The 13958-nt window shown below is 45.8% G+C and overlaps 1 pseudogene; it reads left to right on the top strand.

Moving 5' to 3' along the window:
• The first annotated feature begins 293 nt into the window (after positions 1-293).
• LOC112428847 (dynein light chain 1, cytoplasmic-like) lies at positions 294-562 on the top strand (annotated as a pseudogene).
• The last annotated feature ends 13396 nt before the right edge of the window (positions 563-13958 follow it).

The raw sequence follows: 13958 nt of genomic DNA on the forward strand, positions 1-13958 counted from the left end.
TTGTTGAAGAAATACCTACCTACTCTGCACATACTGCCCCCTGTGCTGGAATCATCTAAGACCATAGGGTTATCATAAAAGATGGATGTCAAGGTAGCTGTCCCAGAAATAATATAGAATATTCTGCATGCCACATTTGCCTCTAGGGAATGTGCTTCCAGTGGCATTTCAACCATGACATGGTTGTTCTGCACCTAGATACCTCCAGACATGGCTGAGCACGGTGGCTCATGCCTGTAATCACAGCACTTTGGGAGGCCGAGGTAGGAGGGTTGCTTGCTCCCTAGGTAACCATGTGCAACCGAAAGGCTTTGATAAAAAATGCTGACATCTTGGAAGAGATGCAATAGGAGTTGGTGGAGTGCACTACTCGGGCGCTAGAGAAATAGAATACACAGAAGGACATTCCAGCTCATATCAAGAAGGAATTTGACAAGAAGCCCAATCCCACGTCACTTGCATCGTGGGGAGGAACTTCAGGAGTTATGTGACACGTGAAACCAAATGCTTCATCTGCTTCCACCTTGGCCAAGTGACCACTCTTCTATTCAAATCTGGTTAAAAGCATGGACGGTGCCACACACCCAGTGATCCATCCAAAATCAAGGACTGCACCCTAAGTCCCAAAAACCAGAGACTGAAATTTTTAGCCTTGATCTTGGAACCTTCATTGTGTTTTACACAAGGCAGTCACTGAACTAGTTTGTTATGGTTATAAAACAATTAGCAAAACCACCTACATTTGTATTTCTTTTCTTTTCTTTTTTTTTTTTGAAAAAAACACACCCAGTCTGGAGTGTGCAGTGGCACTATCTCAGCTCTCTGCAATCTCTGCCTCCCTGGGTTCAAGTGATTCTCCTACTTCAGCCTCCTGAGTAGCTGGGATTACAGGCACATGCCATCATACTCAGCTAATTTTTGCATTTTTAGTGGAGACGGGGTTTCCCCATGTTGCCCAGGCTGGTCTCGAACTCCTGGCCTCAAGTGATTTGCCTGACTTGGGCTCCCAGAGTGCTGGGATTACAGGCGTGAGCACTGCACCTGGCCTTGTATTTATTTTCTATTCCATATCTCTGCCCCATGTTATTTTCTCTCAAAATCCATTCCTTTGAAAAATAAATATGTTGCAGATGTGGAAAAAAAAAAAAAGGAAAATTGGACTTGGAGTGCAACATGAAAGGAGAAAGGAATAAAATGTCATTACAATAAGAATATAGACAAAGGATCTATATACAAATGTCCATAGCAGCATTATTTGCAATAGTGAAAGACTGGAAACAACCCAAATGTCTGTCAACAGAGGATGGATGAATAAATTGTGGTATATCCACACAACAGAATACAGTTCAGCTGTGAAAAAGAAACCACCGACATCCACAGCAGCACTGGCCTGAAGTTCAAGAACGTGCAAAACTGAAGGTGGTAACAAGATAGCAATGGCCTTTGGAGAAGAGAAACGTTCTATATTTTAATCTGGGTGATAGGTACACAGTGTATACATAGGTCAAAATTCATCAACATGTGCATATTATCTAATTTATACCTCAGTTTCAAAAACATAGGAAGGGTAGAAATGTACACATGTAGATAGTAGTTATAAAGCATATCATATGATTCAGACCAGACCTAGATAAATATCCAGATCACCTAGGGAGTTTCTGAAAAACATTCATGTCTGGCCTGGTGTGGTGACTCACACCTGTAATCCCAGCACTTTGAGAGGCTGGCAGCCTCTTGAGGACAGGAGTTCAAGACCAGCCTGGGCAACATGGCAAAACCCTGTCTCTCCAAAAAAATTTAAAAATTAGCTGGGCATGGGTGGCCTGTTCCTGTAGTCCCAGTACTCAGGAGGCTGAGATGGGAGGATAGCTGGAACCCAGGAAGTCGAGGCTGCAGTGAGCCATGATGACGCCACTGAACTCCATCCTGGGTGACAGAGTAAGACCCTGTCTTAAAAACAAACAAACGAAAAACATCCAGGCCTTGATTCTATCCCTAGAGATTTTGGAATAATTTATCTGGGACATTGGTGACGTTTTCGTTTCCCGGATAATTTTGAAGGGCAAAGTTCTCAACCTTGGTTGAGAACTGCTACTCTAATGAGCCAATCCACAAGTACTTATGGAGCCCTGAGCTTCTAAACTAGCCCTGGCCCCAGGCCTTCTATCTGAAGAGCAGCCCTGCCCTCTCTCCCTCCAGGCGTTTGCTGTCTGTTAGAGGAAGCAAGACAGCAGAAATTACTTAGCAACAGGATTGTCTTTAGCGCCCAGAAATCACCAGAAAGAAGGTGGCATAGACCTCATATCAGGGAAGAAAAGCCTCTGATGGATCAAACCTAAGCAGTTAGAGAGAGGAAGGAGAAACATCCTGGGATGGAACAGCATAAATGGAGGCACAGACGCAGCTCAGCCTCAGTGGTATGAAGGGCACTACCCATCTCTCAGGGCCCAGCCCAACTGGGATCCCCTTCCTCTTCTCTGCCTCCTCCTCACCTCTTGTGACCTTTGTACATCCCTTGATTTACTTCTCTGCAGGGTAGTTGTCCTTTCTGTGAGTCTATCTCCCTGTTAAACCACAAGCTTCCCAAATATCGAGACTGCATTAGTTTATTTCAAACTACCCAACTCTAACCCAATTTCTCCGATAGAGAGAGAGATATAGTTTCTGACAGAGAACTGGGAAGTGGAGCTGACCAGGGAACCTAATAGATCTTGCCCAAAGTCGCTCAGCTTGTAAGTGGTGGAAATTAACTCAGATGTCCAGGCTCAGATGTGGACATCATCTGTTTGCCGCCTTTGATCCACCCTTTACTATTCTCTACCTTGCTCTGTGCCTGGTGGCAGAGCCCATGTGGGCTGCATCCATAGATCCCCTTTCAGGCTTCTGGTTGTGTTTGGCCAATAGGAAGCAGTGGCAGAAGATGGGAGGTCAGGGGGAGAAAGAGGTTGGGGTATTAATGCCCCTGATGCCCTGTTGTGGGAGCACCATGAGTTGGTCATGTCTTGTGCCAGAGGTCATAGCTCCTAACCAGCAGTTCTCTCCAGCAGGGGCAGCAGTGTTTCTTGGCCTTCTTTTCTTCCTTCTTTTCCTTCCTTCCTGTCTTTCTTTCCTTTTCTTTCTTTCTCTCTCTCTTTCTGTATTTCTTTCTTTCCTTATTTCTCTCTCTCTTTCCTCTTTCTTTCTCTTTCTCTGTCTTTCTTTCATTCTTTCTCCCTTCCTTCCTTCTTCTTCTTTCTTTCTCTCTTTCTTTTCTTTCTTTTCTTTCTTTCTTCTTTCTCTCTTCTTTCTTTCTTTCCTTCTTTACTTCTCTCTCTCATGCACGCTCTTTCCTTCCTTCCTTCCTTCCTTCCTTCCTTCCTTCCTTCATTCCTTTTCTTTTTTTTTTTTTTTTTTTTGAGATGGAGTCTGGCTCTGTCGCCCAGGCTGGAGTGCAGTGGCCGGATCTCAGCTCACTGCAAGCTCCGCCTCCCGGGTTTATGCCATTCTCCTGCCTCAGCCTCCCGAGTAGCTGGGACTACAGGCGCCCGCCACCTCGCCCGGCTATTTTTTTGTGTTTTTTAGTAGAGACGGGGTTTCACTGTGTTAGCCAGGATGGTCTCAATCTCCTGACCTCGTGATCCACCCGTCTCGGCCTCCCAAAGTGCTGGGATTACAGGCTTGAGCCACCGCGCCCGGCCTCTTTCTTTCTTTTCTTTCTTTCTTTGACAGAGTCTTATTCTGTTGCCCAGGCTGGAGTATAGTGGCGCAATCACAGCTCACTGCAGCCTTGACCTCCTGGGCTCAGGTGATCCTCCCACCTCAGCCTCCTGAGTAGCTGGGACCACAGGCATGCGGCATCACACCGAGCTAATTTTTCTATTTTTTGCAGAGATGGAGGTTTCTCTATGTTTCCCAGCTGGTCTCAAACTCTTGGGCTCAAGCGATGTGCCTGCCTCAGACTCCCAAAGTGCTGGGATTACAGGTGTGAGCCACTGTACTCAGACAACCTTTTAAAAAATGATCATCCCCCTAAGAAGACTTTCTAGACTTTTTTCTAATCACTAATCCTCCCCATGAAATTACAATACTGCAGATATACTGTTCCTGTTTATGTGCTGTATGTATATTTGTGCTTCCTACAAACAGAGTAAGATCTGTTTCACCTCCCAATAATCAATTTTTGCCCCTTTTGGGGGGTGAAATTGATCCTATTAAGAAAGCATGAGCTCCCTGGGTACCACCAGTAGCTTCTGCCTCACCTTACCTTATAGGGACAAGGTGTAATGGCTCCTCACTGCCACCAGTCCCAAGTAGCTTCATTCCCCGTTCTGATGTCTCTTAACCTCATCCACATATTTGTTCCTTTAAACCTCCCTCAATTACAATTTCATTCCTCCCAGAACCCTGGCTGTTGGAGATTCAGTGACAGAACCAAGACCATACAACAGGAATGTTCTGGGATGTTGTAGAAGTAAGATTTGAGAGTTGAGAGTCATCCACAGCTCCCCCAATCCCCAAACCTCTGTCCTTCCCACTGGCAGAGCCTGGCATGACTTGCCCCTCTTGTGGTTAACTGCCCTGGAGCTTATCTGTGAAAGAAATACCTCTAGCTTCACAGCTGCATTCTAGAACCTTTTCAAGAGCATTCAAAATTTCCTCAGTTGGGCAGAAAATGCATGACTTGCTGAGGGAAAACTAGGGACAGAAGGGAAGGAGAAGAATTTTAGCCTCTTTAACAAGGCAGACAGATATCCTGATTATTCACCTCCAACCTGCAAAGACAGCCAGTTTCTTTGTGAGTCAGCCTTGAGTTTGAATTCTTTGAATCTATTTCTTAAAGATAAAGCATTCCATATTAAATGATGGTTGGCCAAGGAACCTCCTTTCCTATTGCCAGCCTCCTTCCCCAGCAGATTTGGGATTTTCACCTTCCTTGTGGCCCCCGAGGATGTTTCTCAGTAAGCATAATTTCCTAACGGGAGAGTTCATGTTTTCACCTTGGGTCCTGAGTCTTACAGAGTGAGCCACAAACTCACTCTTGATGAATAAGGGAGCCCTTTCCTGCCCAGGAGTCCTGATTTGCCTCTTTGCTGATTTCACCTGCTTCTCCATTTGCTCCTTCTTTACAATCAGCCCACATTTTCTGCCCAGTATAACCAATAACTTGCTGCCCCTCCAAGTAAAAGCCAGTAAAGGTATTTGTTCTGCACTGTTTTAAGGGGCGGCAGAGAGCTTTTAGAGGAGATGGCAAGAAAGAGTGCCCTCTGGTGGCAAAGTTCAGCCTCTCCTCCAGGAACTGCAGCAATTCCGTTCTGGCCCCAAACTTGCATAACCTTTTGCCTTCTGTTAGAGGAAAATGAATGGCCTTGCAGTTAGTTATGAGATACACAGTCCTTACAAGGCAGTTTAGCAATCAACACTGTTACTTGAGAAAGCCTCTTGGACACCTCACTACTTATCCCTGTAACAGCCTCATACAAGACTCTCCTGAGAGGAATTCGACAAAACACTATTTTCTCCATATTATTACACATCCATTGCTGATTTTATGACCCTTAAGGGTGGCTGTTTCTGGCTACTGTTCAGCTGGCCTGATCCTTAATCACCCCTTTTTCCTGCCACTAGCCTGCCTCAACTACCACATCTCCCAGAATGCCCCATAGCCAAAGCCCTGGGTTAGAGCTGGATGTGTCACAGCTCCTTCTATCACAACCAGGTAGGTTTCCAAAGAACAAAAGTTCTCAGACTTTTGGGGTTTCAGGATACTTTTACACTCATAAAATATTGAGGATTTCAAAGAGCTTTTATTTATGTAAGCTATGTGTATCCATATTTAGTGTTTTAGAAATTAAAACTGAGACATTTAAAAGGCTTAATTATTTTAAAATAATAATTATAAAGTCATTATATATTAACATTACATATTTTATAGAAAGCTAATCATGTTGTAAAAATAAAAATTTAATGAGAAAGACAAGGCACAGTGGCTCACAGCTGTAATCCCAGCACTTTGGGAGGCTGAAACAGGCAAATTAGCTGAGGTTAGGAGTTTGAGACCAGACTGGCCAACATGGTGAAACCCCATCTCTACTAAAAATACAAAAAATTAGCCAGATGTGGTGGTGGGCACCTATAATCCCAGCTACTCGGGAGGCTGAGGCAGGAGAATTGCTTGAACCCAGGAGGTGGAGGTTACGGAGTGGCATTGTTCTACATTTTTGCAAATGTCTGGCTGAACAGAAAACACCTGGATTCTTTTTCTTTCTTTCTTTCTTTTTTGAGACAGGATCTCACTCTGTCTGTCACCCAGTTTGGAGTGCAGTGGCATGATCTCAGCTCACTCACTGCAACCTCCGCCCCCAGGCTCAAGTGATCCTCCCACTACAGTTTTCTGAGTAGCTGGGACCACATGCCACCACACCTGGCTAGTTTTTTGTATTTTTGGTAGAGACAAGTTCTCACCGTGTTGCCCAGGCTGGTCTTGAACTCCTAAGCTGAAGTGATCCACCTGTCTCAGCCTCCCAAAGTGTTGGGGTTACAGGCATGAGCCACCGCTCCTGGCAACACCTGGATTCTTAAACCCTCTTTTGCAACCTGTTGTTTTGCTTGAGGCATATGAAGAAAATCTAGTTGTACAAAAATATGAGGTGAGAAATGGAAAAGCCCCCCAGGTTCCCTGGAAGGATTTCTGGGGCCATAAAGAGTCCTTAGAACACTGCTTAGAGATTCAAACTCTGGCTTCTCCTTAGTAGAAAAGCAGATCTTTGCAGGAAGCAGAGAGCCTGTGTTAAGGCTCAGGGGTTCTTAACTCTCTTGGGTTAATGACCACTTTGAGTATCTGATGAAAGAGAAAGATCTTTGCCTGGGAAGAAAACCGTTTTTAGTGGATGCAAAAGGGGTGTGCATGCGCATAATTTCAGAGGTTTCACTAACCCTGTGAGGCCCATCTCTGACCCAAAAGTGACAGCAGGGGTTGGGAAAGAGGGAGGTCATAGTTGCTTCTAGTCCCTGAATAAGGACACACTCCCTCTAATCCATTCAATGCAAAGTCATGTTCACAGCTAATTAGTAACAACAACAGCTACTATTTGGGGGCAATCTTTACAGTATGTCAGGCACTGCTGTCTGTTTTATAGACTTATACCTAAGTTACTCCTCACAAGAGCCCTCCATGCTATTATTATTCCCATTTTATAGATGGTGAAACTGGGACCCAGAGAGGCAAAGTCACTCATCCAAGGTCACACAGTAGGAGTACACCAGCTTAGTCTGCTAACCACAGCCTTGCTCAGACCCCAGTGCTAGAAGTTTTACAACTGGTGTGTGTATGTGTGTGTGTGCTGTTTTAAGCAGGAGAACCTGTTTTCCTAAACAATTCATAATATGTAAAACAAAGAGAGGCTAGGCTGATTAAAGTACTGGGCTGGGGTGAGTGTATTCCAGTGTTCTTCCTCTACCCTTTCTATGTACCCAGCGCTGTTCTAAGCACATTACATGTGTGAATCTATTTGGTTTTCCCTACAACCTACAATCTATAACTGTGTCTGTTTTACAGACAAGGAAGCAGATTCAGAGAGGTTGAGCAATCTGCATAAGGCCACACAGAGAATGCCAGTGCTGGGTGAGGAACTCAGTGAGTCATGTGTATGTGTGTGTGTGTGTGTGCGCGCGCGCACGCATGCATGTGCATATGCATGTGTGTGTGTACCTTTTTATAATCATGATGTTTGCATGGGAAAGTCTGGCAAAGCAGATACCCATTAGCGGTGGTTATACTGAAAGGGTTGAGAAAAAAGAGGGACCTTTTCTTGCTAAACCTTTTCTTGTAATGTTTGAAATTTTAAATCAGAAAAATAAAATAGAGATTTTTTTTTTTAGAAATAATAAGACTTAGTATGTCAACCTGTGGAGCAGGCCCTGAGCATGTAGCGTAGTGTCTGGGCATGCAGGTGTATGTGATTGGCAGGGCGGGAGAAAGAAACTTCCAGAAAGCCACAAGCTGGGGAAAAGTTGCCAGGTCCTAGGCACAGGGGTGGAGAGTGAGGTGATGGAATTGAATCACAGGGGCCTCATGACCGTGCTGCCTCCCCCATGAAGTCCTCCAGGTGTGCACTCACATGTGGTAGACATTGGGGTACTCCCAGAAAAATCTGCACGGGCCTCAAGCCTCTAGAATCTGCTGGGGCATGGGCCTGGCCCACTGGGGTGCTCACAGTCATCCTGCGGTGTGAACACCCCCTGCAAAGTCCCCCACCGAGTTCACAAGACAGGAGATTCTCATTTTCACCCAGAAGACAGCCTGTCTGTCGGATGGCTAGGAGCCTCCTTTTATTTTTTTTTTTTTTTCCTGAATGATAATTTTCCCTCTTTTTTGTAGCTAAAAATCACCCAGGCTTGTCCAGACGAGAGGGCAGAAAATTATGCGGTGAAAGAGAAGGGAAGATAATTTCTCTGGGTCACAGACGTTCTCACTTGTCATCCGTCTGCAGGAGGAGAAGTGGAGAGGGAGGGAGAGCGAGCGCGAGATGCAGGGATTGAGAATGAAAATGAAGGCTGGCCCAAATCCATCACTGTCCTCCTCGGCTCTCCCTGGGGGGGATAAGTCTGGAGGAGGGGGACCACGGGAGGGAGGGGAGAGGATGGCGCTTAGCTCTGATCGAAGGGAGGGAGGAAGAACCGAGCCACGCATGGAGCCCTGCCCTCCTGTCCCAGCTACTCAGACCCACTTCCCCACTCTGGGCCTCAGTTTCCCCATTAAGAAAATAAGGATAATAAAACCCTCCTGCACTCACCACCTACACACCTTCCTGCACAACACACATGCATAGGAAATAACAGATGGGAACATTTCAGAGAATCTGGACCATGAAAACAAAGGTATGGGAAGAACAGGATCGATATTCTCCAAAGACAGATGAAGCCTGCAGGTAGGGACCAGAACAAGCCAGGGTTCAAATCCCAGTGCCGTCCCTAAGAGGACCTGTGAAAATTGCAACCCCTTTCTGTGCCTCAGTTTCCCCATTTATAATCTGGGGATAATAATGCACCCTATCTCATAGGGCTATTGTGAGGACAAATTGAGAATGATAGATAAAGTGTCTGGCATCTTGTAATCACTCAATAGTAGTAATAAGAGAAATAACAGAAAATGACAAAGGAACTACCAACAGCCACCCATATTCTCACTGCCCCAATTTGACAGTGGGTAATGCCTTGGAGTTGCCATTTCTCATGTGTATAAAAAGCTCTCAAGAGCTTTTAAAGTGAGAGTTTGAAAAAAGAAAGAAGCAGAATTTATCATCAAACAAATCTGGTTAGAGTCCTAGATCTATCACCCATGGTGTGACCCTTGGCAAGTCACTTTACTTCCTCGGGCCTCAGTTTCCCCATCTGCAAAGAGCAGGTTGCAGTATCTCACAGGGTTGCTGGAAGGATTAGCAATACTGTGTGTGACCTGCCTAGTATAGTGATGACTGGAGGTTCTCCAAACTCTTTCAATAAAAGGCTAGATAGTATTTTCTGTTTTGCAGGCCAGATGGTCTTTGCTGCAATGACTCAACTGTGCCATTGTAGCAGAGTCGAGTAAAGCAGCCGTAAACAGTATGTAAACAAATGGTGTGACTGTGTTCCAATAACACACATTTACAAAAACAAGCCACAGGCCAGATTTGGCCCATGGGTTACAGTTTGTTGACCCCTGGTCTAATGGAACAAAACCATAGCACGAGAAACTCACCCAAATCAGCACTCTGTCAGGCTGAAATCACCCCAGTTGTGTGTATGAACATCAGGACTGCAGGAAAACACAGGCAATTCTGAAAGCTGAATCAGTTTCCCAACCATTTCCTTAAGCCAGCCCTGGATGTCCTTGCTCCCTGACCTGTCCTGGACTTGCCCTTCCAAGTGCATGCCTCCTGTCACTCCCTGCTGCCCCACTGTCCTGCCCTGTGGCCCTCCAAAAACTTGTTCCTTGAAGTTTTCCCTGTTGGGAATGCCTCTTTCCCTGGCTGGTCAGTGCAGAGTTGACCTTCAAGAGTTGGCTCACATACCAAGCTGAATTTTTTGAGGAACTACTAGAGCACTACCTAAAGCAAAATGGCAAATGCGGAGCATACGTTATGCAAGCTCCCTTCCTGTACCAAGGCAGACATTACTAATCAATCAAGACAATCTTTCCCGCCTCAGGTAGCCATTAAATCAAACAGAGTTGCTTTTGTGATAAAAGCTAATTGCCATTCAGGCCCCATAAGAAGAAAGAGAATAGCTGCTTTAGTGCTAGTTTATTTTATGACTGGGAAAGTCCTGAAGTCCGAGATAAAAGTGTTTGTAAAATCCTTAGCACAACACCAGGCAGTTGCTATGAACCCCATAAATGGGAGCTTCTGAGGTTACTGGCTCCAACTTGGGCTTCTGATGGTCTTGTCTGGAAGATTTGGGCCCACATGGAAGAAACTGGGTCTAGCAAATCCTGGGAGAAGCTTCAAGGGTAGTTAGTTAAACCCTAGGATCTTCTGCTTTCTAGTAATTCAGGTCTCCTATTTGTCATAAGAGGAAGAGTGGGAAAATACTAATGAAACAGCCCCAGACTTCCCGAGGTGGGGGCACATATGCAGGGGAAGGAAGGGGTGACCATTCTACGGGGCTTTAAAGTCTCCTTTTGCTTTAAAAAAAATCAAAATCCCCTACTTCAGCTTCTCTTCATTTTTTTCTTTTTCTTTCTTTTTTTGTTTTTTGAGAAGGAATCTTACTCTGTCACCCAGGCTGGAGTGCAGTGCCATGATCTCAGCTCACTGCAACCTCCAGCTCCCAGGTTCCAGTGATTCTCCTGCCTCAGCCTCCCTAGTAGCTGTGACTACAGGCACCCACCATCACTCCCAGCTAATTTTTGTATTTTTAGTAGAGATGGGATTTCACCATATTGACCAGGCTGGTCTCGTGATGCACCCACCTCAGCCTCCCAAAGTGCTGGGAATATGGGCATGAACCACAATGCCTGGCCACTTCTCTTCATTTCTTTGAGTTTGTTACACTCCCTCCTGTCTTAGGGCCTTGGCACCTGCTGTTCTCTTTGCCTGAAATGCCTTTCCCTGCCCATTTTACCTAATTGATGTTTACTCATCCTTTAGATCCCAGCTCTGATGTCCTTTCCCTGGAGAAGCCTTCCTCGATAGCCTGACTGTTCCCTCCTTAAACACTCTCCTTCGTGCCAGGTTGAGTCTGTGATCTGGTAACATCATCTCCTCCACTGGGTGGTAAACCCCATGAGAACAATGAGTAATGATGTCTGTTCATTGATCAACTGATTCATTCATTCATTCACTCAACAAATATTTATTGAAGACCTATCATGTGCTAGATTGGATGGTCAGGGAGACCAGGAAGCAGGAAAAAGAGAGATTCTTATAAGAAAATGAATGCAAAAAAACTGTGACTGGGCAAAGTGAGTGAGGGGGTGAGAGTGAGAGAAGGGAGGAGTGGGAAGAGCTGAGATCAAGTGGGAAGTTGACTTTAATACAAAAAGCAAAGGGAGACTGTCTCAGTCAGTGAGTGCTACAATAATGCTGCAAAACGAATTACCCCAACATTCAGTGGCTTAAAACAATAAGCATTAAGTGTGAGTACATGAGTCTAGGTGTCATAGTCCTTCTGGTTTTGTCTGGGCCCTTTCATGCCTCTGTGGTCAGCTGGGGTCACTTAGGTGGCTCTGATGATCTAGGCTGGCCTTTCCCACTTGTTTGAGGGTCAGCTTGCTGGCAGTGGGTCTAGAATGGCCCTGCTGGGAGGACTTAGCTCTCCCCCATGTGATCACTTATCCTCCAGCCCAGCCTTTTTCTCAAAGTGGAAGCAGGGCTACTGGTGAGACAGCATGGAAGCCACAAGGTCTTCGAATTGTCACAGTGTCACTTCTGCAAAATTCTATTGGTCAAACCAAGTCCAGCCCAAGTTCAAGGGGTGGGGAAATTGAAGCTCCTCCCATGAAAAAGTAGAGTCTAAGTCACATGTCAAGGGGAGAACATGGAGATGTGGGAGAGCTGGAGCCACAGAAGGTGTGGAAGGTTTTAAGCAGGGCAGAGACACCATCCCACTACGGTTCATACAGATCTCTCTGGCTGCTGTGTGAGGAATGAACTACGGGGTGGCAAAAGGTAGGAAGAGTGGATAGAGGGAAGCCAGTTGGGTCCACCACTGATCTGTCCCTAGTGATAACATATGCCGGGGCACAGGTGAGGCTTTCAGTGGCTGTTGGATGTATGTATAGGTGGAAGATGATGGGTGGATGTTTTCGGCCACTGGTTGAACCAGCATTAACTGCAGGGGACACAACCCCTCAACTTGGCCCATTAGAAGCCCCCTCCCCTTCCCCCAGAGCTGTGATGAGGAGACAGCCTTCTTCCTTCCAAAGTTTAATTAAGTGATCTGCCTCCATGGGGTTAATCCTGTTACCGCTGCCTGGCTCTGACCACAGGGGAAAGCGTAGGGCGGTGTAAAATGTCAGTTGTCTAGAAGGCCTGATGGGGCACTGAAAGCCACTGGAATCTGGGGAAAGGTAGGGGGTGGGATGGAAGCCGGAGCCCCTCTGGGGGCAGGATATCTGCTTTCCAGACATAACACAAAGGGGCTAAGCTCAGTTTGAATCCCATCCCAGGAGGAGATGTGGAGGAGGAGGGAGTTTGCTAAGAAGCTTCTGGCTTGGATGGGCTTTGCTTTGACTGCTGCCCATCCGGGTACCACATTCCACAGGGGAAACCTCAGCTGGCTCACATTCCTGCCTCTTCAGAGACTCACTTCCCCTCAAGGGCAGAGGGAAGAGGTGGGCAATCCCCAGTCCCAGGCACGCAGTTCTGGACCTGAAGAGATTGGGTTTGGATTCCATATCAGCTGTGTCCTGTGTGACTTCAGGCATATTACCTAACCTCTCTGAGTCTCCATTTCCTCATCTATACAATGGGAATGGTAACACCGTCTTCGAGAGTCACTGAGAAGATGCAACTAATACCTAGAGTGGTGCCCTGTATGTAATGGGTGCTTCCTCCTACTGTTGTAATTGTCCCTCAGTATCCATGGGGGATTCATTCAAGGACACCCACTCCTCCCCCCCCAACACACAGATACCAAAATCCACAAACACTCAAGTCCTTGATATAAGGCATATGGAATAGTATTTTCATGTAACTTACACACACCCTCCATATACTTTAAATTGTCTCTAGATTACATACAATACCTGATACAATGTAAATACTCTGTAAATACTTGTTATACTGTATTTTTTTGCAATTTTAAAATTGTATATTGGCATTTGTTATTTTGTTTTAAATATTCTTTATCCAAGGTTGGGTGAATCCACAGAGGTGAAACCATGGATATATGGAGAGTCAACTGTATTTCATTTATCACGTGGAATGGTCATCTTTTGTCTTTACTAGCCATTCATGGATTCCTTGGGAGCAAAGACTGTGCCCTAGACATAGGGTCACTCTGGAGGCACCTGCCACCTCATGACCAGTGACCAGTGACCAGTGACCAGCGACCAGCATCCACAGAGGTCTGCAGAACATAGGCTGAGTCACCTTACCAGGCAGCTCTGCTCACTGCCAGATCTCACCCTTTGGCCTAGGGCTTGGCAGGTGTTGCCTTCTGTTTTCACGTGTGATTCATTCATTCATTCATTCATTCATTCATTCATTCATTCATCAGTGAATATTTGTTGATGCTATTTCAGTTTCCCTGCCTATAAAATGGGGGCATGGGGAGGGGACCATTGGATAAGGCAATTCCTTCTTGTCTAACATGTGATGAGAAACTAACATGTCTCTAACCTGAGACTGAGAAACCCCTCCCCCCTTTCCCTGGAAGCAACTCCTGTATCTGTTCCCTGCCTGATATTTTTCCCCAAAGGCAGAAATCATGGCAGTTCCCAGTTACAGGAACTCAGGACACTTGTTGAAGTGAGAGAGTTTCTTAAGAGCAGTTGCTAT

Source organism: Macaca nemestrina, chromosome 10 (genome assembly GCF_043159975.1).
Source record: "Macaca nemestrina isolate mMacNem1 chromosome 10, mMacNem.hap1, whole genome shotgun sequence".
NCBI classification, from domain to species: domain Eukaryota; kingdom Metazoa; phylum Chordata; class Mammalia; order Primates; family Cercopithecidae; genus Macaca; species Macaca nemestrina.